This window comes from Triticum dicoccoides, chromosome 7A (genome assembly GCF_002162155.2).
Source record: "Triticum dicoccoides isolate Atlit2015 ecotype Zavitan chromosome 7A, WEW_v2.0, whole genome shotgun sequence".
NCBI classification, from domain to species: Eukaryota; Viridiplantae; Streptophyta; class Magnoliopsida; order Poales; family Poaceae; genus Triticum; species Triticum dicoccoides.
The window spans coordinates 639,387,237-639,414,269 of record NC_041392.1 but is presented as its reverse complement, the minus strand read 5'-3'; positions in this window follow the sequence as shown (position 1 = coordinate 639,414,269).

The following is a 27,033-nucleotide window of genomic DNA, read 5'->3' as shown; positions in this document are numbered from 1 at the left end:
CGACTTTGCCGGCGCCGCCGCACGCCACCACCGGACGCCGCGCCAAGCTCGGGTCGCCGCCGCCTTGATTCGCTGCTCCGCCGCCGCGCCCGGAGCCCAAGACCTCGCCGCCGTGCCGCCCCGGTCCGGATCCAGCGGATCCCGCCCGGTCCGGCCACCTCTGCTAACTCCGGCGAGCCCCGCGCCCTCCTCCGACGAAACTCCGTCCGGCCGACCTCGTTTTACGTGTAGATCCAGATCCGTGAACAGTAAACCCTAGAGGTTGTTTTTCTTCGAAGTCCCAAAATTCCAGATCCAACTACTCCTGTTCGTGGCCTCGTAACTTTGCATCTGTGGCTCCGATTCATGCATATAGTATATCAAAATGTTCATCTCAGAGAGTACATCATTTCATTCCATTGCATAATTTTTATTTGAGTCCATCTTGATGCCCGAAATGCTGTTAGAAGAGAGCTACTTGAGATAATTGTCAGATCTGCTGCTCCTTTTAGCTTTTTGTCATTTTTGTCATGATTATTGTGTGCATGATATGCCCTGATGCTCTACATATGTTTTGTTAAGGGTTTTGTCATCTCTCCAGAGGTGCAACTCATGTATTTTTGTGATGTGTGTGGTGACTAGTGCAAGCTTGCAAAGTGAGGCACTTGGTATTTCTGATTTCAGGGACTTAGCATTTCCACTAAGTCCTTGAACTGTTTATCTCATGTTGTCATATGTTCATGTTGTTTCCGAGCGATCCGTGCCTCTTTTGAGGATGATCAGTAAGGATGTTTTATTAATCTTGCAGTACTCTATCCATCCATGTCTTTATTTGCAATTATGGAGCACCCTAGCTTGAGTCAATCGAGCTCTACTTTTGCTACTTTGTGAATCTGGGCAGATTGTCAACTTGTTTGCAATTTTTCCGATAATGTTGTAGTTGATCCGTGCATGCTATGCTATTGTTCTTGCCATGTCTAGTTTGAATTTTGTGTGTTCTTGATAGATGTGTGCTTAGCTTATCATGACTTGCACCGTAGTGAGTGCATCGAGCTCGTAAACATGCCTACTTGAGTTATGTTTCAGCATGTGCCAGTTTTCACTAAGTCTGAAAACTGTTTATGTTTTTGCTATGTTCACATGCTTGTTAGTATATTTTATGATCCCTTTTGGCTCAAGGTCACTAAGGGACTTTTGTTAAGCTATTTGAGTAGCTCCATGCCATGTCTTACTTTGTCTTTTTCAGGTCCTGTAGCATGCTGTTTCGTTGCTCCGAAGAGTGCTACTTGGTCTGAAATTCCAGACAAGTGTTAATTTCACCAAGTCTGAGATCTGTTTACCATATGCAGTTTTGCCATGCTTGTTTGAACCTGTTAATGGATGAATTGGCCGTAGCTCAGTGCTAGACTTTTGTTAAGCATCTTGTATGCAACCATTACATGTATTTTTTTGTCATGTTTGGGTGCTGTAGCATGTCCTTTTCGTTGCATTTAGATGGCTACTTACTGTAAATCGCAGACCGGTGTCATTTTTGAATCGCTTGCCATTTCCAAACCGTAACTCCGATTCCGGCGTTCTTTATATCGTTTTCAAGCGATTTCATCTCATCTTTCCAGTGGAACACTTGGATTCCCAAGTTGAGGCCAGGTTCATGCATCCCTTGTCAACTCTTGCATATGCATCCCGCATCGCATCCCGCATAGCATATCATCATTGCACCATATTGTTTGATCCTTGCACGAGGTTGATTGTGTCCTTGTTGCTTGTTTGTATTGTTTGGGTAGAGCCGGGAGACGAGTTCGCTAACGAGGAGCCCGTTGAGTTTGCATTCGAGGATCCAGTCAACTCTGACAACTTTGCAGGCAAGATGATCATACCCTCGAAATCACTACTATCTTTGCTATGCTAGTTTGCTCGCTTTTTTGCTATGCCAATGCTACGATGCCTACCATTTGCTTTCAAGCCTCCCAAATTGCCATGTCAAACCTCTAACCCACCATGTCCTAGCAAACCGTTGATTGGCTATGTTACCGCTTTGCTCAGCCCCTCTTATAGCGTTGCTAGTTGCAGGTGAAGATTGGAGGCCGTTCCTTGTTGGAACATTTATTTACTTGTTGGGATATCATTATATTGCCGTGTTACCTTAATGCATCTATATACTTGGTAAAGGGTGGAAGGCTCGGCCTCTCGCCTAGTGTTTTGTTCCACTCTTGCCGCCCTAGTTTCCGTCATATCGGTGTTATGTTCCCGGATTTTGCGTTTCTTACGCGGTTGGGTTATAATGGGAACCCCTTGATAGTTCGCCTTGATTAAAGCTTTACCAGCAATGCCCAACCTTGGTTTTACCATTTGCCACCTAGCCTCTTTTCCCTTGGGTTACCGGAGCCCGAGGGTCATCTTGTTTTAAACCCCGGGCCAGTGCTCATCTGAGTGTTGGTCCGAACCAGGCAGCCTACGGGGCCACCTCGGGGAAACTCGAGGGTTGGTTTTACTCGTAGCTTGACCTATCTGAGTGTGCCCTGAGAACGAGATATGTGCAGCTCCTATCGGGATTTGTCGGCACATTCGGGCGGTGTTGCTGGTCTTGTTTTAACCTATCGAAATGTCTTGAAGAACCGAGGTACCGAGTCTGATCGGAACGTCTCGGGAGGAGGTCTATTCCTTCGTTGACCATGAGAGCTTGTCATGGGCTAAGTTGGGACTTCCCTACAGGGATTTGAACTTTCAAAAGCCGTGCCCGCGGTTATGGGCAGATGGGAATTTATTAATGTCCGGTTGTAGATAACTTGAACCTTAACTTAATTAAAATGAATCAACCGAGTGTGTTACCGTGATGGCCTCTTCTCGGCGGAGTCCGGAAAGTGGACACGGTGTTGGAGTAATGTTTGCGTAGGTTGCTCTCTAGTTTCTCGCTCGCGCTTTGCCTCCTCTTCTCGCTCTTTTTTGCGAATAAGTTAGCCACCATATATGCTAGTCGCTTGCTGCCGCTCCACATATATTTACCTTACCCTACCTATAAGCTTAAATAGTCTTGATCGCGAGGGTGCGAGATTGCTGAGTCCCTGTGGCTCACAGATTACTATTACACCAGATGCAGGTCCAGATGATTCCACTCCAGGTGACGCGCTTGAGCTCAAGTGGGAGTTTGACGAGGACTCACAACGTTACTATGTTTCCTTTCCTGATGATCAGTAGTGGTGCCCTGTTGGGGGTGATCGGGATCGTGTCGCATGTTGGGTTATCTTTTATTTTGGCGCCGTAGTCGGGCCATGAGTGTTTGGTTGATGCATGTTATTTATGTACTTGATTGACGTGGCGAGTGTAAGCCAACTATGTTATCCCTTCTTGATTATCTATATTACATGGGATGTTTGTGATGATTGCCTGACTTGCGACATATGCCTTCAATGCGATTATGTCTCTAAGTCGTGCCTCGACACATGGGAGATATAGTCGCATCGAGGGTGTTACACACAACCCCCCCTCTGTCGGTGCGTCGTGCTACCTCACCGCCACCCCTCCACCTGCGCGGCTGAGCCAAGACGTCGTCGACCCCGTCACCGCGTTCTTCAACAACGGCGACACTCAGCTCCCTCCTCCACCCCGGTGGCGCAGCGGGCCACCCTGCGCCTGGTTAAGGAGCTCGGCGTGCTTGGCCCAAGAGAGCGGATGACGGTGAAGACGGCGGAGGCGCTGCTGCGGCATTTCGACGAGCCCCTCTCGGAGGACGACATCGACTGCATTGCCAGGCTCACGCGCCTCGACGTCCAGGCGCTGCGCACCATGGCCAGCCTGGCCGGCCCTGACGGTGCAACCCAAGAGTGATCCATGTTAGTCGCCAGTTTAGTTCGCCTCCGGTGGCAGCTGCCCTTCCGGCAGCCTGAGTTAGGTTTTTATTCCATGATTAGTGTAGGGCTACGAGGATTAGCTAGACGTCAGTGTAATTCGGGGCCTATTGGTGGACACTGGCTCTCCCCGATCGTTCGGTGGTGTAGTTGTATTTGTTTCATCTCTGAAATAGTAACAGTTTCGTCGTCGGAGCATTTCTGTTTGCCTGATGAATAGCACAACCATTCCAATAATGAATTGGAACGTCCGTGGCCTGAACTCGCTGGCGAAGAGGGCCACCATTTGCGAGGTTGCAGACGCCCACAACCTCGCTCTGTTGTGCTTGCAAGAGACGAAGATCGACGCCTGGACGCCAGGGCTGGTCAGAGAGGATGGAGGCCGCAGACTTGACAAATGCGATGTGCTGCCGGCGTTGGGCACCCGTGGTGGCGTCGCGATTTCCTGGGACTCCTCCAAGATCACACTCGCCACGCAATTTGTAGGGCAATTCTCCATCACTGCCAGAGCTTTCCTCCCCCACGGTGGTCTCTCCTTTTGGATCACCACTATCTACGGCCCAACTGACGACACCAGGAAAGATGACTTCCTCGAGTAGCTGAGCAGAAGTAGACCACCTCTTGGTGATCCGTGGCTGATCAACGGTGATTTTAACGTCATCTACGAGGCAAGAGATAAGAGCAACCACAACATCAACAGGAGGGTCATGAGCAGATTTAGGGATGCAATCGAGCGGGCTTGCCTGCAAGAGATAAAGTGCAAAAATAGGCGCTTCACATGGAGTAACAAGAGAGAAAACCCTACCTTTGTCGCCGTAGACAAAGTCTTCTGCAACCAAGAATGGGAGGCAATCTTCCCCTCCTACACACTCATGGCTGCATCCACTTCTTGCTCCGATCACTGCCCCCTGCTACTCACGGATGCAGCGGCACCACCACGCAAAGCAGTTTTCAAATTTGAATCCTTTTGGCCCAAATTCCCGCACTTTCAGCAGACGGTCCAGAGGGCATGGCAAAGACTAGTAAACCACCGATGCCCCTTCACCAGGATGAAAATCAAGCTAAAAAGAGCAGCAGCAAACCTGAAGATCTGGGCAAAGAGCATTTTCAGCAACACCAAAATGCAGTTTCACATTGCGACTGAGGTGGTGCTGAGACTTGATGTGGCGCAGGAAAAGCGCCAACTAACGCAAAGAGAATTATGGCTGAGGAAAACCTTGAAGCTAAAGATTGTGGGACTCGCGGCTCTCGAGCGAGTAAGGAAGAGGCAGGAGGCACGAACCACCTGGCTCAAAGCGGGCGATGCAAAGACAACATTTTTCCAGGCCAAGATCAACTCTCGCAGAAGAAAGAACTGCATCCACTGTTTGGAGTCTGAGTGCAAACAAGCCATGGATCACAAAGAAAAGGCAGAAATGATCCATGACCATTTCACTGCGCTCCTGGGAAGCAAGGCGAGAAGGACGAAGACGATCGACTGGGATAGAATCCAGTTGCCCAGTCTGCAGGCTGATGCAAGCCTCGACAACCCTTTCACCGAAGAAGAAGTATGGGCGGCAATCTGCGCATCCCCGGCAGAGAAGGCACCAGGGCCGGACGGCTTCAGCGGGGTTTTCTTCCATGCATGCTGGCAAATGATCAAGACAGACGTCATGGCAGTCTTCCATGCATTCTATCAGCTCGCCGGAGGTGATTTTGGAGCTCTGAACCGCGCCATGATCATCCTACTGCCAAAGAAAGATGGCGCTACAAAACTGTCAGATTTCCGCCCAATTAGCCTCATCCACTCAGTGGCCAAGCTTATTGCAAAAGTGCTATCGATCAGACTAGCGGGGGTGCTTGATCAGCTCATCTCGCCAGCCCAGAGCGCATTCCAGAAGAAGAAGGGCATCCACGACAGTTTCCTCTACGTCCAGAGCATGTTGCGATAGTTTAAAAGGAAGAAATCACAGATGCTCCTACTAAAGATCAACATCGCAAAGGCTTTCAACACGGTGTCATGGGAATACATCCTCTAGCTGCTGCAATGCATGAATTTCCCGGCGCGCTGGCGGGACTGGATCGCGCTCCTCCTCTCCACCGCGTCTTCCACCTGCCTGCTGAACGGAGACCCGGGCCCTGCGATCCTTCATCAGCGAGGACTTCGGCAAGGCGACCCACTCTCGCCGATCCTCTTCATCCTGGTAATTGACCCCCTCCACCGGCTGCTAGAGGCGGCACAGCAGACCGGCGCCATCGCGCCACTGCCGTCCGGTGCCGCGCGTTTGCACGTCACGCTATACGCGGACGACGCGATCTTCTTCGCCAATCCGGTGCGCCAAGAGATCGACGCCATCATGCAGCTCCTGGAGGGGTTTAGAGACGTGACGGGGCTGCGCGGCAACCCTCAGAAGTCGTCGGCGGCAGCCCTAAACTGCACCAACGTAGACCTCATAGACGTCCTTCAAAATTTCGGCGGCACCAGAGCAGGCTTCCCGATCAGATATCTAGGCCTCCTGCTATGCATCGGCAGGCTTCGACTCGTGCACATTCAGTACCTCCTCGACCGCATTCGTGCAAGGTTAGCAGCTTGGAAAGGCCGTCTCCTGCCGATCGCAGGGCGCCGCGTACTTGTTAGGTGTGTCCTGTCTGCGCTGCCGGCTTTCGCCATGGCCGTGCTACGCATCCCCAAGAGATTCTACAAGGATGTAGACAAGGCACGACATCGGTTTTTGTGGGCACAAGACGAGGAGGTCACCGGAGGTAGATGCAAAGTGAACTCGCAACTTGTCACGTCCCCGATCAAGGATGGCGGCCTCGGCATCCCCAACATGGAGCGGTTCGCGCGTGCCTTGCGCCTCCGCTGGCTTTGGCTGGCATGGATGGACCCGGCCAGGCCATGGACGCACCTGGAGTTGCCTTGCGACGACAAGGACAGAGCACTCTTCGCCTCGGCAACGACGGTGACAGTGGGCGACGACAACAGAGCACTCTTCTGGCACTGCTCCTGGATCGGCGAGCAACCGCTACGGCAAGATTACCCCGACCTCTACAGGCGCTCAACCAGGAAGAACCGCACTGTCGCGGAGGCGCTACGCGATGACAGATGGATCATGGACCTCAGATGCGGCAGCAGCCTGGAAATCATCCCCCAGGTCGTGCTGCTGCAGCATCAGAGAAGCCAACTTGGCGCTACAGGGAGGGACCGAGGACAAGATCATCTGGAAGGCCGATGGAGACTACACGGCGAGGTCAACGTACCACTCTCAGCCCCCCCCCCCCGCAACCAGCCTCGGCCATGAAAGGCTTGGTATGGAAGATCTGGGCACCCGAAAAGATCAAGTTCTTTCTCTGGCTACTCACCAAAATCGGCTCTGGTGCAACGATCGCCTACAACGCAGGGGCTGGGAAAACCCTACTTCTGCCAGCTTTGCTGCCGCAACCTTGAGTCCTCCTTCCACCTGATTTGGTTATGCAACATATCGAAGGAGGTCTGGGTTGAGGTAGCCACCTGGAGGGGCTGTGCGGCGCTCTCCCCAGCCTCCTGGAGTACATGCAACACTACAACAGAAGCTGACACCGCAATCCTAAACGCCGTTGCGCCAAGGGAAAGAAGAGGAGTCAAGACCATGGTGGCATTGGTCGCCTGGCAAATCTGTCTTGAGAGAAACAGAAGCACATTCAGAGGAAAGACACCAAGTGCACTCAGTATAACAGAGGCCTGCCGGAGAGACATCGAGCAATGGAGACTCGCCGGAGCACATGCCATAGCGCCCCCGTTCGGGGATACAACGCGAGGAATAGACTAGCTTTTTGTCAGGCAATGGAGAGGGAATTCTGCTCCCTCCCCCTACGCCTTTGTAACTCTTTTTCTCTTCACTGATCAGTTGATCACAAATTTTGTAACTCTTCCCTGCTAAGCCAATGAAAAGCCAGCAAGTCTGGATCTTTTAAAAAAAATATCTCGCCCTAAATTCTAGGTCGTGCAGCTGTACGATTTGGGCGTGCCGAGCGCACACACTAGCCGACAAGCACGCAAGTGTGGCAAAGAAAAAAACGCCCAGCCATCGCTTCGCTATCTCTTCCTGGAAAAAATGCGTCCGCCATCTCTTTCTCTCTTCCTCATCCCAAAAAAATACACCCTCCGTATATTTAGAACTAAAATACATTTAAATACATCCATATCTGCGACAAGTAATTCGGAACGAAGGGAGTAAGCTCAATCCTTTTTTTCCAGCACCGGCGTCAACTCCAGGGAGTTGAAGCGAGAGGCGTCAGACCGGAGGAGCGCAGCGAGCAGCGAAGCAAGTCGGTCGTGGGGCTGGAGTATCAGCACCACTGCCTCCTCGATCCCCTTTTCTCATCTCCGATCCGTGCGAGCAGGGGAAATAGCAGAGGACCATGCCGGCATTCACGCCTGGGGTGTCAAAGGGGACGCGACCGACTGGTGGAGCGCGGCGAGCAGCGGGTCAGGTCGGTCACGGTGCTGGAGAAGCAGCGCCGCCACTTCCTCCTTCCCTTTTGTCAGAGCTTCAGCGATGTCGTCTTCGGCGTCGTGGTTGATAGTGGCGGTCGTGTTGCCTGGGACGCCATCACCACACAGGTGCTGCCGCTGCCGGTCGAACTATGCAAGTCCTTGGCGGGCACCACTGATGCTAATGATGCCCAGGGTCGTCGGCGTGCAACTCTCCTACCTGCTGCCCACGGGGTCGCCCGGCAATATCGTGTTCAACAACATGGGGATCACCTAAACACGCCGATCAAAATTGTTGGCGTGTGTTGCGGCTCTCATGGTCCTACTGCCAACGCTGGGTTATTTTACTTCCTTGATTACGATTCCTGCACAACCAAGAATTCATACACTCAGTATGACTATACTGAATCATTTTTCTTCTCTTTGACGTGATGCAAGTTCAGTACTTTTTGGCATGGGTCAGAAGGTAGCTGTAATGAAGTTTATTTTACTTCAGTATAGTTCCTGCACAACTAAGCATTTAGGCTACGAAAAAAATACTCTGGTACTGAATCCTAGTATTTGTTTCTTCTCGTCACGTGATGCAAGTTTTGTGGTTGGCATGGATCAGAAGGTATACTGGAAATTTAGTTTAAATTTCTAAACATTTCAGTCTGTAGACTGTAGGCTGGTAGAATGTAGTAGGATGTCGATGGATGAATGAGGTAGCTAGCTACCTATCTTTGGGCAGCTATGATGTACGTATGTTGCAACCCCTAGCATTGTTGCCGCACGGCACCATAAGAGTTGCTCAAAATCAATCAAGGGAGATCCAGGTGCAAGTGTAGTTTTCTTTAGCCTCTGTTTTTGTTGGAAATATGAGCAATTTATCAAATGATTTTATTAACAGAAATACTAGATAAAGCATGACTAATATAGTAGAGATAAAACAAGTCATGCGTTTTGACAGAGAGAAGGTAAATAGCTTCTGCATATATGAACCGTAGCCTATCATATCTAAAGCAGACAGTATAGCAAGTAGCATATATGAAGTAGAACCTATCATGTGTAGGACAAGGACTAGAACAAGGAATTGCGGCAGAACCTTTAACAGGAAAGGCAAGAACACGTACGGGACAGCAGCAGCAGAAGCGCTGGACTTGGGGTCGGTGTCCTTGCCTGCCATGTCGTCGAGGAGGTCGTGGACGTCGGGGAAGAAGTCGTCGTCAGGGAAGTAGTCGTCGGCGACCGGATCGTCCGTGATGAAGCAGCCAGTAGTCGCGCTGAGCGCTCCCCAAAAACCTTATCACCCTTCTCCCGTACATGACTCAAAAGGTGCGGTTTCGGAGGCCTACTGTCCCGACCTGCGGCGCACGCCACAAGACGGGATGGGGAAGAATGTAGCAGCAGCGCAGTGGTCAGAACTTTGTGGCGAGAGGAATAGGAGCTTCTGTTGTGTCTCTCTGGAGAGGAGCGACCTCTCTTATATAGGCACAGGAGAAGGACGCGAAGAGGCTGCGGCGAGAGGTGAAGCAACAAAGGGAGACGAAGCGAACAGGCAGCGACCGAAGAGGCGCGCCGTTCGAACCCAGTGTCCACGACAGAAAACGTTTCAACTCCCACATGACCTTTCGTATACCCGTCGTGTGTGGCAAAAATTTAGATATCGGCTCGGCTCATACCCGCGGCACGTCGTGACGAGGCGTGGAGTGGCGTGGCGTGGCGAGGCGGGCGGAGGAGGAGGAGCGCGCGTAGATATCCCTCTTGTTCTCATGCTCGTACAAGTGGGGAAAGAACCTCCCTTATAAGGAGGTCCAACTCCCACTAAACTAGCAATGTGGGACTAAACTTTAGTAGTATCCCTTGCCTTGCACAAATGGGCTAAGTGGGCCTCTAGGGTTTATTAGGAATTTCTGAAATAGTTATTGGGCTGCCCAAAATAGACTAAATTCCAGCAATCCCCCACCAGATCCCAGAGGCACACAGAAATTTGTCTTTGGTTCCAAAACACTGTTTTATATATCGATACTGCAGTGGAGACTATTAAGTTGAACTTCCACCTACATTCTATGCTACACTAGTAAGCAACTTGAACAGTGGACTGGGCCTTGAACTGCAAGTTTTCTACGAATCTAGCTTCACATAAAGCCTTGATCGCTACGTGGCTACCGTGGGTCTTCCCCGCGGGTGGATCTTATGCGTCATACTCCGTGACCTTTCATGAGTTTACTAGAGAGAACCCTACTCTCATAGATTGCGAAGTTTGACAATCGGACTCATATAGGTGTGTTCTTCAAAAGATGTTCTGCAGGATAACATCTCTGCTTAAATAAGCCACTTAGAACACATTAAGATATACATCAACCTGCCATGCAGATTAGGAGAGTATTGCATCTTCATGGAGTGGTATTGTGAATAGTAAGGATACTCTCCTCTCAGTTGACCAACAGCTTGTCTTCCACATCTAATTCACGGGATCTCCGATCACAAAGAATAGGTTACCACTGTGAACAACTCATATTGTGGGTCTCACACCCATCTCCCTCGATGCATTATCTATCACATTACGTGATAGACCCTTAGTAAAAGGATCTGCCAGATTTTTAAACGTTTGGATATAATCCAACGCAATAACTCCAGAGTTTTTCATTTTCCTGACAGACTTTAACCTTCTCTGAACATGTCTTGATGACTTCATGTTATCCTTTGAGCTGCTCACTTTCGTTCGTGATCACAGTTTGATTGTCGCAGTTCATAAGGACACCCGGTAAAGATTTCTCAACAACCGGCAAGTCATTCAAGAGCCGGCGAAGCCAATCTGCTTCAACCGTAGCTGTATCTAGTGGTGTGAGTTCCGCTTCCATTGTTGACCTCGTTAAGATGGTCTGCTTGCAAGACTTCCAAGAAACAGCGCCACCTCCATGAGTGAATACATAACCGCTCGTGGCCTTTATCTCATCAGCATCTGAGATCCAGTTTGAGTCACTATACCCTTCAAGCACCTTTGGATGCCCGGTGTAGTGAATTCCATAATTTGCAGTGCCTTTCAAATAACGCAAAACTCACTCTCTCTAGAGCTTTCCAATGCACATCTCCTGGATTTGAGACAAACCGACTCAGTTTGCTAACAGCAAAAGAGATGTCAGGTCTTGTAGCACTTGCTAAGTACATAAGCGAGCCAATAATCTGAGAATATTTCAATTGACCTCTAGCAATTCTTCGATTCTTTCGAAGTAATACACTCGCATCATATGGTGTTGGAGAGGGCTTGCAGTCACTATAGCCAAAGCGACTCAAGATCTTTTCCACATAGTGAGATTGAAGCAATGTAATCCCACCATCATCGTCTCTCAACAACTTGATGTTCAGAATGACATCAGCCACTCCTAAATCCTTCATCTCAAAACAACGAGATAGGAAATCCTTGACCTCCTTAATAACATTTAGATTTGTTCCGAAAATCAGTATGTCATCAACATACAAGCACAGGATAACTCCCTCGCCCCCACCATGGCGATAGTACACACATTTGTCGGCTTCGTTCACAACAAAGCATGCAGCTGTTAAAATTCTTTCAAACTTCTCATGCCACTATTTGGGTGCTTGCTTAAGTCCGTACAAAGACTTCAGCAACTTGCACACTTCCCCTTCCTGACCATCTAGTACAAACCCATCTGGTTGTTCCATATAAATTTCCTCGTCCAACTCTCCATTTAGGAAAGCAGTCTTAACATCCATTTGATGAACGAGAAGACCATGCGAGGCAGCTAGTGAAAGTAGAACTCGAATAGTGGTTAGTCGAGCCACAGTTGAGTAAGTATCAAAGAAGTCTTTACCTTCCTTTTGGGTATAACCCTTAGCCACGAGCCGAGCCTTGTACTTTTCAATAGTACCATCAGGCCTAAGCTTCTTCTTGAATACCCATTTGCATCCTATAGGTTCGCACCCATAAGGATGATTAGTTATCTCCCAAGTTTCATTTGCCAAGATGGAATCCATCTCGCTACGAACCGCTTCCTTCCAGTAGTCAGCATCTTCAGATGCATAGGCCTCTAAAATAGAACTGGGAGTGTCATCTATGAGGTACACAAGAAAATCATCACCAAAGGACTTTGCAGTCCTCTGTCTCTTGCTCCTAATAGGAACTTCATTGTTCTCCTCCACAGGACTTTCAAAGTGTTCCATCGAAATTGTAGGTTCGGTAATTGTAACTGGTTCCTGATTCGATGAACTAGGCATCTCCTGATTAGATGAGGTAGCCACATCCTTCATGGGAAAGATATCTTCAAAGAAAGTCACATCATTCGACTCCATGATCGTACCGACATGCATGTCAGGTACCTCAGATTTTACAACCAAGAATCTATAGCCAATGCTATGAAAAGCATATCCCAAGAAAACACAATCCACAGTCTTTGGTCCAAGCTTCCGCTTCTTTGAAATTGGAGCATTGACTTTCGCCAAACAACCCCATGTTCGCAGATAAGAGAGTTTTAACCTTTTCTTCTCCCATTCCTCGAATGGAGTTATCTCTTTGTTCTTTGTGGGGACTCGGTTCAGGACATGACATGCTGTCAATATCGCCTCCCCCACCATGCATTGGAGAGACCCGATGTGTCTAACATGGCATTAACCAAATCAGTTAGAGTACGGTTCTTTCTTTCGGCCACCCCATTTGACTGAGGTGAGTAGGGAGGCGTCCTCTCATGGATTATACCATGTTCCGCACAAAAATCATCAAACTCATTGGAAAAATACTCTCCACCACGGTCGGACCTGAGCCTCTTGATTTTCTGATCAAGTTGGTTTTCCACTTCAGCTTTATAGATCTTGAAAAAGTTCAAAGCCTCATCCTTAGATTTCAGAAGATACACATGGCAGTATATAGTGGAGTCATCAATTAACGCCATGAAATATTTCTTTCCACCTTTTCTCAACACACCATTCATTTCACATAGATCTGAATGTATGAGCTCTAGTGGTGCAAGATTTCTTATTTCCGCAGTCATGTGAGACTTACGAGGTTGCTTAGCTTGCACACACACTTGACACTTAGATCCCTTGACGGTGGTGAAACTAGGGATTAAGTTCAACTTCGCTAGTCGCGACATGCAACCAAAGTTAACATGACAAAGACATGAATGCCACACATTGGATTCACTATTGTTGCAAATATGATTAACAACTTTATTGCAAACGTCTGATAAGGATAAGCGAAACAAGCCTCCTGACTCATAGCCTTTACCAACAAAGGTTCCATACTTGGATATTACAAATTTATTCGACTCAAAGACAAGCTTGTAGCCATCTCTACACAGAAGAGATCCGCTAACAAGATTTTTATTGACGGAGGGGACATAATGCACGTTCTTCAGCCGCACGATCTTCCCCGAAGTAAACTTCAGATCGGCCGTGCCAACACCACAAACAGAAGCACTTGAACCGTTGCCCATCAGCACGGTTGAAGTCCCTGCGGTCTGATAAGACGAAAACATGGAAATATCACCGCATATATGCACATTAGCACCCGTGTCAATCAACCAGTCAGGAGAATGACATACTGAAAGAATAGTGGGAAATATACCATACCCAGCATCCTTCATGTCAGTGTCTCCAATGACAACATTAGCGGTCTTGCCGCCTTTCCCAGGATGACGCTTGTCATAGCGATTAGGGCAACTAGGAGCCCAATGATCAGGATCCCCACACACATGACAAGCACCTTTCTTCTTGCCATTCTTCTTCTTGAAGTTCGTGTGTTGCACAGCCTTGTTCTTCCCATCAAACTTTGCTTTTCCATCAAACTTGCCCTTGTTCTTGAACTTGTGGGACTGGAAGTTCTGCTTCTGTACCACATTGGCACTAGATCCTCCCTCAATACCTCGAGCACGTGTGTCCTTTGCTCTCGGCTTTTCTTCCACATCAAGAGTTCCAATGAGATCCGGGACGGAAAACTCCTGCCTCTTATGTTTCAGCAAGGTAGCAAAGTTCCTCCATGAAGGAGGAAGCTTAGTGATGATACCTCCGGCAACAAACTTGTCCGGTAGCATACAACTGAAGTGCTCAAGTTCTCTAGCAAATGATTGTACCTCATGAGCTTGCTCAACCACGGAGCGTTCTTCAGTCATCTTGTAATCATAGAATTGCTCCATGATGTATAGCTCAGTGCCAGCATCCGAGACCCCAAACTTGGCCTCGAGTGCATCCCACATATCTTTTCCATTATCAATTGACGCATAAGCATCAACTATGTTCTCACCAAGAACACTCAAGAGAGCAGCCTTAAACAGAGTATCCATTTTCTGAAAAGCTTGTGCCTGTTGAGCATCAAGCTCTCCTTCAGGTTTGCCGAGAGTGGCGTCATAGCAACTCATGGTTTGAAACCATAAGACTGCTCTCACGCGCCACCTCTTATAGTGGATACCCTCAAACATAGGAGGTCTCATGGAAGCAGCAAAACCACTTGGGGTAAATTGCCTATATTAAGGTTTTTGGATTGTTGGAAATATGAGCAATTTACCAAATGATTTTATTAACAGAAATACTAGATAAAGCATGACTAATATAGTAGAGATAAAACAAGTCATGCATTCTGACAGAGAGAAGGTAAATAGCTTCTGCATATATGAATCGTAGCCTATCATATCTAAAGCAGACAGTATAGCAAGTAGCATATATGAAGTAGAACCTATCATGTGTAGGACAAGGACTAGAACAAGGAACTGCGGCAGAACCTTTAACAGGAAAGACAAGAACACGTACGGGACAGCAGCAGCAGAAGCAATGGACTTGGGGTCGGTGTCCTCACCTGCCATGTCGTCGAGGAGGTTGTGGACGTCGGGGAAGAAGTCGTCATCAGGGAAGTAGTCGTCGGCGACCGGATCGTCCGTGATGAAGCAGCCAGTAGTCACACTGAGCGCTCCCCAAAAACCTTATCACCCTTCTCCCGTACAGGACTCAAAAGGTGCGGTTTCGGAGGCCTACTGTCCCGACCTGCGGTGCACGCCACAAGACGAGATGGGGAAGAACGTAGCAGCAGCGCAGTGGTTAGAACTTTGTGGCGAGAGGAAGAGGAGCTTCTGTTGTGTCTCTCTGGAGAGGAGAGACCTCTCTTATATAGGCACAAGAGAAGGACGCGAAGAGGCTGCGGCAGGAGGTGAAGCAACGAAGGGAGACGAAGCGAATAGGAAGCGGCCAAAGAGGCGCGTTGTTCGAATCCAGTGTCCACTACAGAAAATGTTTCAACTCCCACGTGACCTTTCGTATACCCGTCGTGCGTGGCAAAAATTTAGATATCGGCTCGGCTCATTCCCGCAACCCGCGGCGCGTCGTGACGAGGCGTGGCGTGGCGAGGCGGGCGGCGGAGGAGGTGCGCGCATGGATATCCCTCTTGTTCTCATGCTCGTACAACTAGGGAAAGAACCTCCCTTATAAGGAGGTCCAACTCCCACTAAACTAGCAATGTGGGACTAAACTTTAGTAGTATCCCTTGCCTTGCACAAATGGGCTAAGTGGGCCTCTAGGATTTATTAGGAATTTCTGAAATAGTTATTGGGCTGCCCAAAATAGACTAAATTCCAGCAGTTCTCAGTTAAGGTAGCATATAAGGGACGACTTTTTTGGTGAGACGAGTGATGGACTAGATTCAGATATAACTTGTACACGGTCAATAGTCAATACACACCAAGTCTGATTGAATTTAGAAGGAACTTTCAAGATGTATCGATGAACACAATGCCATGTCGACATATGTTCCATCGGCCCTAAATAAAGGGTGGTATGTCAGCGGCACTCCAGCCACAGACCAGCATGGGCAAAGCAGCGAGGCCCAGGGAGGGGTACAAGGCCGCCTGTTCGTAACCAGAAGCCCAACTCAAAGGTAATAGGCCCAGAATGGGTCTGCGGCCCAACCACTAGCCGGCAGAAGACTACTTAATGCGCTGAAGGGCTACACTAGGGTTCATCCAGAGAAGGATCAGGAACTGGCGGCGGCTCTCTTTCCCCTTTCCCACCTTCTTCCCCATTCGGCTCTGTGAGCTTGTAATCTGAACCCAAAACTTATCCGTGAGAGAGTATTGTTACTAGTAGATGCTATCAATTGGTATCTAGAACCATTTCTCCACCAAATCCGCCACAGATCTGGCCCCGATTTTTCGTTCTATCATCGAGACAAGGAGGGAGAAGCAGAAGAGGCTCGCCATGGACGACGAGGCAAAGAAGTTCAAGCGGGAGCTCATGGGGGAGCTCTGCACCCACATCAAGGGATCGATTGGCGATCTCAGCGCCAAGGTCGATGCCATCCAGGCATGGAAACCCGAGCTGGAGGCCCGCGTCTCCGACCTGCAGGAGGCGGTGGATGCCCTTCAGAAGGCGGTGCCGGCGTACCAGCCCCACGTCGTCATGGACACCCGAAGGGAGCTAGCAAGGCAGTGGCAAACCCCAAGGACACCACACCCATGGCGCCATGGAGGCCATCTTCTGGGCTCGTTGGCCACGGCGATCAATATCAAACCCGGGGACAGTTCCAAGGAACTACCCCGGGCGCAGGTCAGTTACAGCGGCCACCCGATCCTCCGCCATCATCCCCATTTCCGTTTACCAGTCCCCTGTTAGGGAGTGGTTCAGCCTCGTATTCCGTGGGAGGGGGCCATAACCATGCCTTTCTGGCCATGACCTTTCCGCAGTTTGATGGGGAGAACCCACGGATGTGGAAGGGGTTATGCGAGCAATACTTTGCTATGTACGGGGTGGATCAGTCGTTCTAGCTGCCCATGGCCACGCTAAATTTTTCCACCACCACCACGATCTGGTTGTAGTCCGTCCAGCGCAAGATTACGGGCCTGGACTGGGAGGGTTTTTTGTGAATTTCTCTGCAGCAAATTTGGACGTGATCAGCACCAGCAATTAATTAGGCAGTTTTACCATACTAAGCAAGTGGGTTCGGTCACGGAACACATACAACAATTTGATGCTCTTATGAATCATTTTTTGTCATATTCAGAGGCAATTCACCCATTGTACTTCTTGATGAGGTTTGTGGAGGGGCTACACGATGACATTCGGGCGGTCGTGCTTATTCAGCGGCCAGTGGATCTCGAAGTGGCTGGCTCTTTGGCTCTCCTGCAAGAGGAGCTGGCCGAGGACTTCCGGAGGGAACGACCGCGTCGCCATGAGATCCTACCGCCGTGCATTACCAAGACGGCTGGGGTCATACCTGTGGCAGCTACTCTTCCTCGCGGAGGAGGGCTAGCCTGGGCAGAAGATCGCTGGGGGCTTGAGGCGGCAAGACCAACGCAAGACGCCGACAAGGCCGCAGCTCTTCACGCCTACCGCCGGGCGAAGGGGCTATGTTTCACATGCGGGGAGCGTTGGGGGCGCGATACCACTGCCCAGCCTCCGTGCCCCTCCATGTCATAGAAGAGCTGCTGCAGATGCTCGACACCGAGAGCATCACTGCACCGGAAGATGACAAACAACAAGATGGTGAAGCAGCAAACTACGCAGTGATTTCCTGTCATGCACTCCACGGCACGGCATCACCCAAAGCGCTGCAGCTGCAAGGATGTTTCGGGGAAACCCAAGTACTCGTGCTCATCGACTTGGGCAGTTCTTCTTCCTTTATCAAGCAAGATCTGATCCAGGGGGAACTCAAGGCCACACCCTTGGCGCGGCATCTCAGAGTTAAGGTAGCAGATGGGGGTGAGCTGATGTGCACTCATGAAGTGGTCAACTATGCATGGTGGAGTCAAGGGCAGCAATTCTGTAACAATCTGAAGGTTCTACCATTGGAAAGCTATGATATCATCCTTGGAATGGACTGGTTGGAGAGTCACAGCCCGATGCAAGTGGACTGTGTGAAGTGTTACATAGAGTTTCAGCAACAAGGGCGCACGGTCAGGCTGCAGGGACTTCCCAACAATGGTCCTTAGTGTGCATCGGACTCAGCGGCGCAGCTCCAAGCTCTCTGTAAGGATAATGCTAGCCTCCTGATCATGAAGTTGTACCGATTGGAGCCGACTGAGCAGAAAATGCTGCCACCACAAGTTAAAGACCTGCTCGACAAATACAGAGATGTGTTTGCTGAACCCCGGGGCATGCCACTAGTGAGAGCTTGCAACCACCTCATTCCTCTGGTGCCAGGAGCACAACCTTTCTCCATTCGACCATACCGGTACCCTCCAGTAGTCAAAATGGAAATCGAGAAGCAAGTGGCAGAGCTCCTGAAGCAAGGAATCATCCAGCTGAGTCATAGTTTTTCTTCCCCAGTTGTGTTGGTCAGAAAGAAGGATCTTACATGGCGATTGTGTGTGGACTACCGTCGACTCTATGCGTTGACTTGCAAGACCAAGTATCCCTTGCCGGTGATTGACGAGCTCCTTGACGAGTTATCCGGAGCCCGTTGGTTCTCCAAACTGGATCTTCGCGCGGGCTACCACCAAATCAGGCTGGCAGAAGGAGAGGCACCCAAGATAGCGTTTCAAACTCACAGCGGTGACTACGAGTACAAGGTCCTGTCTTTGGGCTCGCATATGCACCTTACACCTTCCAAGGAGCAATGATTGTCACTTTGTCCCCGGGGTTGAGAGAGTTTGTTTTAGTTTTCTTTGACGATATCTTGGTGTTCAGCAAAACATGATTGGACCATTTGAAGCACCTGGAGCAAGTTTTGGGACTACTCTGAAGAGATCAGTGGCAAGTGAAGGAATCCAAATGTCTCTTTGCACAGCAGCAAATCTCGTACCTGGGTTATAACATTAGTGCAGAGGGTGTGGCGACCGAGCAATACAAAATTGAAACTGTCCGCTCATAGCCAACCCCAGTGTCTGTCAAGGAACTTCAGGGATTCCTCGGCCTTGTTGGCTATTGCGGGAAGTTTGTTCGCCACTTTAGAATGATTTGTCGGCCACTGACCCAGCTGCTTCGCAAAGGAACCGTGTTTGTCTGGAGAACTGAAACCCAAGATGCATTCGAAACTCTCAAACATGCATTAATCACCACTCCTGTCCTGGCCTTGCCCAACTTCGAGAAGCCCTTTGTGGTGGAGACAAATGCTTGTGATAAGGGCATTGGGGTGGTGCTACAGCAGGATGGACACCTGATTGCCTTCCTCAGCAAGGCCTTGGGTCCCAAGTCAGCGGGCCTCTCCACCTATGCGAAAGAGTGCATGGCCATCCTGCATGCGGTGGATCAATAGCATTCATACTTGCAAGTGGACGAGTTTGAGATCAGGACGGACCAGAAGAGCCTAATACACGTGGAGGAGCAACGCCTCACCACAGTATGGCAGCACAAGGCCTTTACTAAGTTGTTGGGCCTTCAGTACAGGATCTATTACAAAAAGGGGGAAGACAACAAAGCAACCGACACGTTATCTAGACGAGCTCATGAAACACGGAAAGGAGCTGCGACTATTACTCAATGCTAGGCATCTTGGCTCGAGGAACTGCAAAAAGGCTACGCCGCCGACCCTAACTGTCAGAGATTAGTCACCAGCCTGGCAGCAGGGGAGCAACAAGGACCTTTCTCTCTACAGAAAGGGGTATTGCACCACAAGGGGAAGGTGTGGCTGGGACACAACACAGAGTTGCAACACAAAATTACCTCAACCCTGCATAATTCCGCGACTAGAGGGCACTCGGGCTTCCCTGTTACGTTGGTCCGAATCAAGCAACATTTTTCTTGGCCAAGAATGTGTCATTCTGTTAGGGAATACATGCGTACATGCACCATATACCAGCAAGCGAAGCTGGACAGAGCAAGGTACCCAGGGCTGCTCCAGCCAATTCCCATTCCAGGCGAACCATGGGAGATGGTCACCATGGATTTCATTGATGGACTCCCTCCATCAGGGAGTCACAATGGCATCATGGTGGTGGTCGACAGGCTGACCAAGTATGCCCACTTTGTGCCCCTGATACACCCCTTCACCGCCCAGATGATAGCGCAGAGTTCATGGACCATGTCTACAAGCATCACGGAATGCCAAAATACATTATATCAGACCGGGATCCTCTTTTCACAAGTAAGTTTTGGCAACACCTCTTCAAGATCACGGGTAATGAACTGTTCTTGAGCACAGCGCGGCATCCACAGACGGACGGGCAGACCGAAAGGGTCAACCAGTGCCTCAAGGCCTTCTTACGCTACTACTCTTAGGCATCCCCAAAACAATGGTGCAAATGCTTATCCCTTGCGGAGTTTTGGTACAACACGAGTACGCATTCTAGCCTGGGAAGTCGCCGTTCGCTGTCCTGTATGACAGGGAGCCCCGCTCATTGGCTCTGGTCGCAACTGACAATTGCCAGCCCTTGGACGTTCGGGCCTGGTTAGAGGAGCGCCAAGTGATGCTCGACCAGGTCAAGCAACATCTGCACCGGGCGCAGCAGCGAATGAAGGACCAAGCGGACAAACAGAGGTCGGACCGTGTCTTTCAACCTGGAGACAAGGTGTTCTTGAAGTTGCAGCCATATGTGCAGACCTCGGTGGCTCAACGGGCATGTCACAAGCTAGTGTTCAAGTTCTTTGGCCCCTTCACGGTGCTGGCCAAAATTGGAGCAGTGGCATATCGTCTCCAGTTACCGGAGGGCTCCTTGGTCCACCCCGTGTTTCATGTGTCACAACTCAAACCAGCACACCTCCAACCAGAGCAGCGGCTGATGGCCCTTCCTTCTGACATGTTGGCATTTCAGGTTCCTCTGGAGGTTCTTCAATACCGCTGGCGCAAGAAGGCCAACAAGATGGCCCGCCAAGGCGAGATCCGCTGGACCAGGGCACAGACCGACGACACCACCTGGGAAGATTTGGAGGATCTGCATTGACGCTTTCCGCGGGCCCCAGCCTGGGTGTTGCTGCGCGTCCTCCGCCTTCGAGACAAGCATACTGGACGCGAGACGATCAGGCAAGGCCCCGAGCACTGGTCGCATCTACTGAAGACAAGGCCAAGTGGGAAGACCTCGGCCGCCTTTGCCAGCGCTTCCCTGATGCACCGACTTGGGGAAGAAGCCTTTTTTCAAGAAGAGGGGATTGTCAGTGGCACTCCAGCTACAGACCAGCACAGGCAGAGCAGTGAGGCCCAGGGAGGGGTACAAGGCCGGCCCGTTCGTAACCGAAAGCCCAACTCAAAGGTAACATGCCCAGAATGGGTCAGCGGCCGAACCACCAGCCGGCAGAAAACTACTTAAGGTGCTGAAGGGCTACGCTAGGGTTCATCCAGAGAAGGATCGGGAACTGGCTACGGCGGCTCTCTTTCCCCTTCCCCACCTTTTTCCCCATTCGGCTCTGTGAGCTTGTAATCCGAACCCAAAACTTTGTCCCTGAGAGAGTATTGTTACTAGTGGATGCTATCATGGTACTATCACGGGGATGTTGTTTACTAGAATGTGTGCATATGTTTTGCAAACCCTGCAATTAGTATAATAGTTGCTCCATAGTGGCGTAAGATGTGTTAAACTACACCATGATCATGGCCATGTATGTACATGGTGATTGATTTGGTATTTGTATGAATGTGTGTATAGATGACGTGACCTTGAGGAACTTCTGCATGACCTGTTTCAATGATGCATGTTGTGATTTTGTATGGCGGCAGAGTTTTGTGGTTGGGGTGTGGTCGGTGGTGACGACGGCGAGGCACTGATGAGCGGTAGCGCGTGAGCGGAAAGAACGTTTGGGGAATATTTTGGGTGTGGCAACCACCCCCGCGCAAAACCCACATAAATATGGGCGAGGGGCGCTCGGGGTTGCCAGAAACCTGAACACGAGTTGCCAAAGCTACGGATGGGAGTGCCAGAGATGTGGAAAAGTGGTATGTTGCTTGAGGGTTGGAAACTCCATACCGTTTCTTTTGTCTAAGGAAAAAGGAGAAGTTGTGTGGGGTGGTAAACTTCACAACATTTTGAAAGCAACTTTTCTACTATGAAAGGCAACTTAATGGTGCACATAAGCAACTTTAGTGTATAATTTGTACTAGTAAAATTTTCAAACAATCTCCTTACTTTGTCTACCGTGGCGGGTAAGTTGTCAATCAACGGATGCTCAGTTGCCTAACATTATCTCTAAGTTGCCTACAATACTACAAAGTTGCCTATTTGTCGATGCTCCGTTGTTTTTCATTGCTAATTTTTTAGTCATCAGTTGTGATTGATAAGTTTCTTGACATTGCTAATTAGTTTCCTATCGATGACCCTTGGTTGCATGCCATCAATGCTTAGTTGCCTATTGATAAAAATATATATAGTAGTACACAAGTTGCCTCCCCATGGCACCAAAGTTGCCTAACATGACGAAAGAAAAATGCGTCGAAAGCAAATTCATAGGTGACGCTACACAACTTGACGGGCACGATATCGAACTTGTAAGAGCACTGAGTTCATAGGTAGTCATGATAGGCAACCTGCCAATAAGGTGCTTCATGTAGCGCCAAAGTTGATAGATACTCATGGTAGACAATTTGGTAGTCATCGTGACCAACTAAAAAGAACATTTGCTATAATAGGTAACCATGGTACAGAGCCTAAGCAGAAGTTGCTTACTATAGTACAAAGTTGCCTCTCCGTGGCACCAAAGTTGCTTGATATTTTTTCATAGAAAGCAACTTTATAGGTGACGCTAGACAACTAAAGGTCTTGATAGCCAACTTTATAAGAGCATTGAGTTGATAGGTACTCATAATAAGCAACTCGATAACAAGGTGCTTCATGTAGCACCAAGGTTAACTGGTAGTCATGGTAGGCAACGTATAGCTGATGCTAGGCAATTTGCTAGTCATTGAAGCCAACTCAAAAGAACATCAGATGATAGGTGAGCATGATACACAACCTAACCGAAAGTTGCTTACTGTAATACAAAAGTTGTCTCTCTGTGACACCTAAGTTGCCTTACAAAAAAAGTTCATCGAAAGCAACTTCATAGGTGATGCTAGGCATTGAGTAGATATGTACTCATGATAAGCAACCCGACAACAAGGTGCTTCATGTAGCATCAAAGTTGATAGATAGTCATGGTAGGAAACTTATAGGTGACACTAGGCAATTTGGTAGTCATCATAGCTAACTCAAAAGAACACTGGGATGATAGTTGAGCATGATATACAGCCTAACCGGAAGTTGCTTACTGTAATACAAAAGTTTCCTCTCCAAGTCATCAAAGTTGCTTTAGAAAAAGGTTCGTCGAAAGAAACTTCATAGGTGCGCTAGGAAACTTGACGGTCATTATATCCAATTTTATAAGAGCATTGAGTAGATAGGTACTCATGATAAGCAATCCGACTACAAGGTGCGTCATGTAGCACCAAAGTTGATAGATAGTCATGGTAGAGAACTTAAAGGTGATGCTAGGCAATTTGATAGTCATCATAGCCAACTCAAAAGAACATCGGGGTGATAGCTGAGCATGATACACAACCTAACCGAAAGTTGCTTACAGTAACAGAAAAGTTGCCTCTCCAAGTCATCAAAGTTCCTTTATAAAAAAAGTTCATCGAATGAAACTTCATAGGTGACGCTAGGAAACTTGACGGTCTATATAGCCAATTTTGTAGGAGCATTGAGTAGATAGGTACTCATGATAAGAAACCCAAGAACAAGGTGCTGCATGTAGCACCAAAGTTTGTAGATAGTCATGGTAGGAAACTTAGACATGATGCTAGGAAATTTGGTAGTAATCGTAGCCAATTTAAAATAGCATCCGGATGATAGATGAACATTATACACGGCCTAACCGAAATTTGCTTACTGTAGTACAAAAGTTGCCTCTCCAAGACATCAAAGTTGCTTTAGAAAAAAAGTTCATTAAAAGCAACTTCATAGATGAGCTTGGCAACTTGTCGGTCATGATAGCCAACTTTATATAAGAGCATTGAGTAGATAAGTACTGATGATAGGCACCTGATAATAAGGTGTTTCATTTAGCACCAAAGTTGATAGGTAGTCACGATAGGCAACTTACAGTTGATGCTAGGCATTTGATAGTCATCATAGTGAACTAAAAAACATTTTTGATATGATAGGTGCCATGATATACAACATAACCGGAAGTTGCCTACTGAAGTACAACAGTTGCCTCTCCATGGCATCAAAGTTGCTTGAGAAAAAAGAAGGTTTGTTGAAAGGAATTTCATAGGTGACATTAGGCAACTTGACGGTCATGTTAGCCAACTTTATAAGATCATTGAGTAGATAGGTAGTCGTGATATGTGACTTGGCAACAAGGTGCTTCATGTAGCACCAAAGTTGATAGGTAGTCATGATAGGCAACTTACATGTGATGCTAGGCAATTTGGTGGTCGTCTTAGCGAACTTAGAGTTTCCATACACAGTTTGGATCCCTTTTTATGCATAGTACATGAAAGATAACCTAGTTGTCCACAATCAACAATACAGTTGCCTAAAACCATGTATCCAGTGCCCGATCCTCATGATCAGAAACATCACCAAGACCATATGTTGGCCAATATTTAAAGCTTTTAGATACCTTTCAGGTTTATGTCACAAAGACGCGTCAATAATTTCTTCTCCTCAGAGTGGGATCCCTTGGTGCGAGAATCGTCATAGACAGGAAGGGGTGGAGCTGGACATGGGGACATAGTATTTTTATTGGATTAAGTTTTCTATGAACCCCTCAAAAAATAAACATGTATATGTTCTTTATCCCTTTTCCCCACGTGTCATAGCTGGAGATATTAGGCTCGAGACTGTGTGTGTGTGTGTGTGAGAGAGAGAGAGAGAGAATAGTTTCCCAAGGAAAAGAGTGGAGTTGTTCAGAAAACTCCATAAAGTTGCCTGCTAAATCACACCATCAGCATCACATGCACCGGCAAAACTGGGAGGAAGTTATTTCTTTATAATTAGTAGGACATAAACATTTTCTTCAAAATTTCTGCATATATTTTGTTGTAGAACAAAAGCAGTTCCTAATTTCGCGTGGACAAAGTTTGATTGTATTTGCATTGAATAAGATTCTTACATTTTTTAATGGACAAAGCTGCTTATAGCACACATGGTAGTTGCTTAAAACCAGCATGCTCGTAGCTAGGAGAAGGGACACATGGCTAGTACACTTTGATATTATGTGATCGTGTATTTTTTGTTCTTACTTATATAATATAATGCACCTATATATGTGTTACTGCCACCTATATGTGATGTCATCTACCTGCTGTTTTTGTGGTGCTTTTTTTGCGCAAGGGTTGCTTGATATTACTGAAAGGAGCTTATAGGGGCAGCAACCCTTTTTTAATGCATGATACTAGTTGCTCCAAATTTTAGCATGAGTTGCCTGAAATCCCACGCAAAGTTGTTGCATGTTTTTTACTTGCACGGGGATGCATGCTATTTTTTTACTGCAAGAAACTCACATGGGGTAGCAGACATTTTTTTTACATGCCTAATGGTAGTTGCTTCAAATTTTAATACGAATTGCCTGAAATCACAAGTAAAGTTGCCTCATGTGGTTTTACTCTTTTGAAAACAGCACGATCCACATTGTTTATTTTGGGGCATTTCAGACATACAGAATCCGGAAAAATAGGTGGTTGTCGTTGGATGGCTAAAGGCATCTGGACTGATTGGTCCATACATTTGGGGGCGAGTTGATGATCCACGTTGGAGTTGGCCTTATTGTAGGCAACTTAGAGATGAAACTTGTCAATTTGATAGTCATAGCAACCAACTTAGAAGGACTTCATACTGATAGATAGATACCAAGTTGTTGGGTGAACTTAGTTGTTCCTATATGTGGCTGCTTTTTATGTAGTTACCAAGTTGTTGCCGCCATCTCCTTGTCATGACGGAGACGGCTGTGCGGCAGGGACTCCTCCTTTATGCAACATCCGGTTTGGGCGCCAAAGTTGCTCGGGAACAGTGGAGAGTGCGGCGCCGGACAACTGTCGGAGTCTCGAAGATTGACAACCGGATCAACATCTTCATCTGTCAAGCGGACTCTTCATCCGTCGTGGCAGCCTCGGCTAGGAGGGCGGTGTCGCTCCTCATGCTTGAGGGATCTGTAGCACAATCTCCTGTTTCACTAAACTTGCTCGATATAGATGAGGGCCACGCGACGCCGCGGTGCACAATAGTGATGCCATGGTTCCACGGGGCGTGGCTCTGCTTCATTTTGAGATAACAATGGTGGCTGTCGTAGAAGGTACAGATAAGCTGGTGTAATAATCATTGTAGAGGAGGTCACGAGGGACGCGATCCAACACACGCCTCAAAAAAGGAGAGACACGAGGGGGCGCAGTCAAGCGTAAGGGCCGTCAGTCGGCTCGGCTCCCGGTCGATGGTGCTACTCCCTCCTTTCCGGTTTATAAGGCTTATCTCAAAATTTTAGTTTTTCCATTTTATAAGGCTCAATTTGGTTGTTCCCCATCACATGTTCAAACTTCAAGGTGCATTAAATCATTGCATGCAAGTATTAAGAGAAAACTGACCAATGCATGCACTTTATGCATGCATGCATTGCAATTAATACATTAGTAAACATAATTTTTTGAGGAAAATAAGAGCATTAATTGGATGCTTTTGCAAACTACAAAAAATATTCCACCACTCATCATCTACCTTAGTTGGTGAGATTTTTGAATTGAGCCTTATAAACCGGAAAGGAAGGAGTATTGAGCAGTACGCTAAACGGCACGTGGACGGATGGGCCGACGAGATGGTGATTGACACTGTACGCTAGGCAGTACATGGATGGATTGGTTGGCGAGGGATTGCGACAGGCGGCAACAACTACTCCCTCCGTCCGGGTTTATTAGGCCTCTTAGCATCATAAGCATGT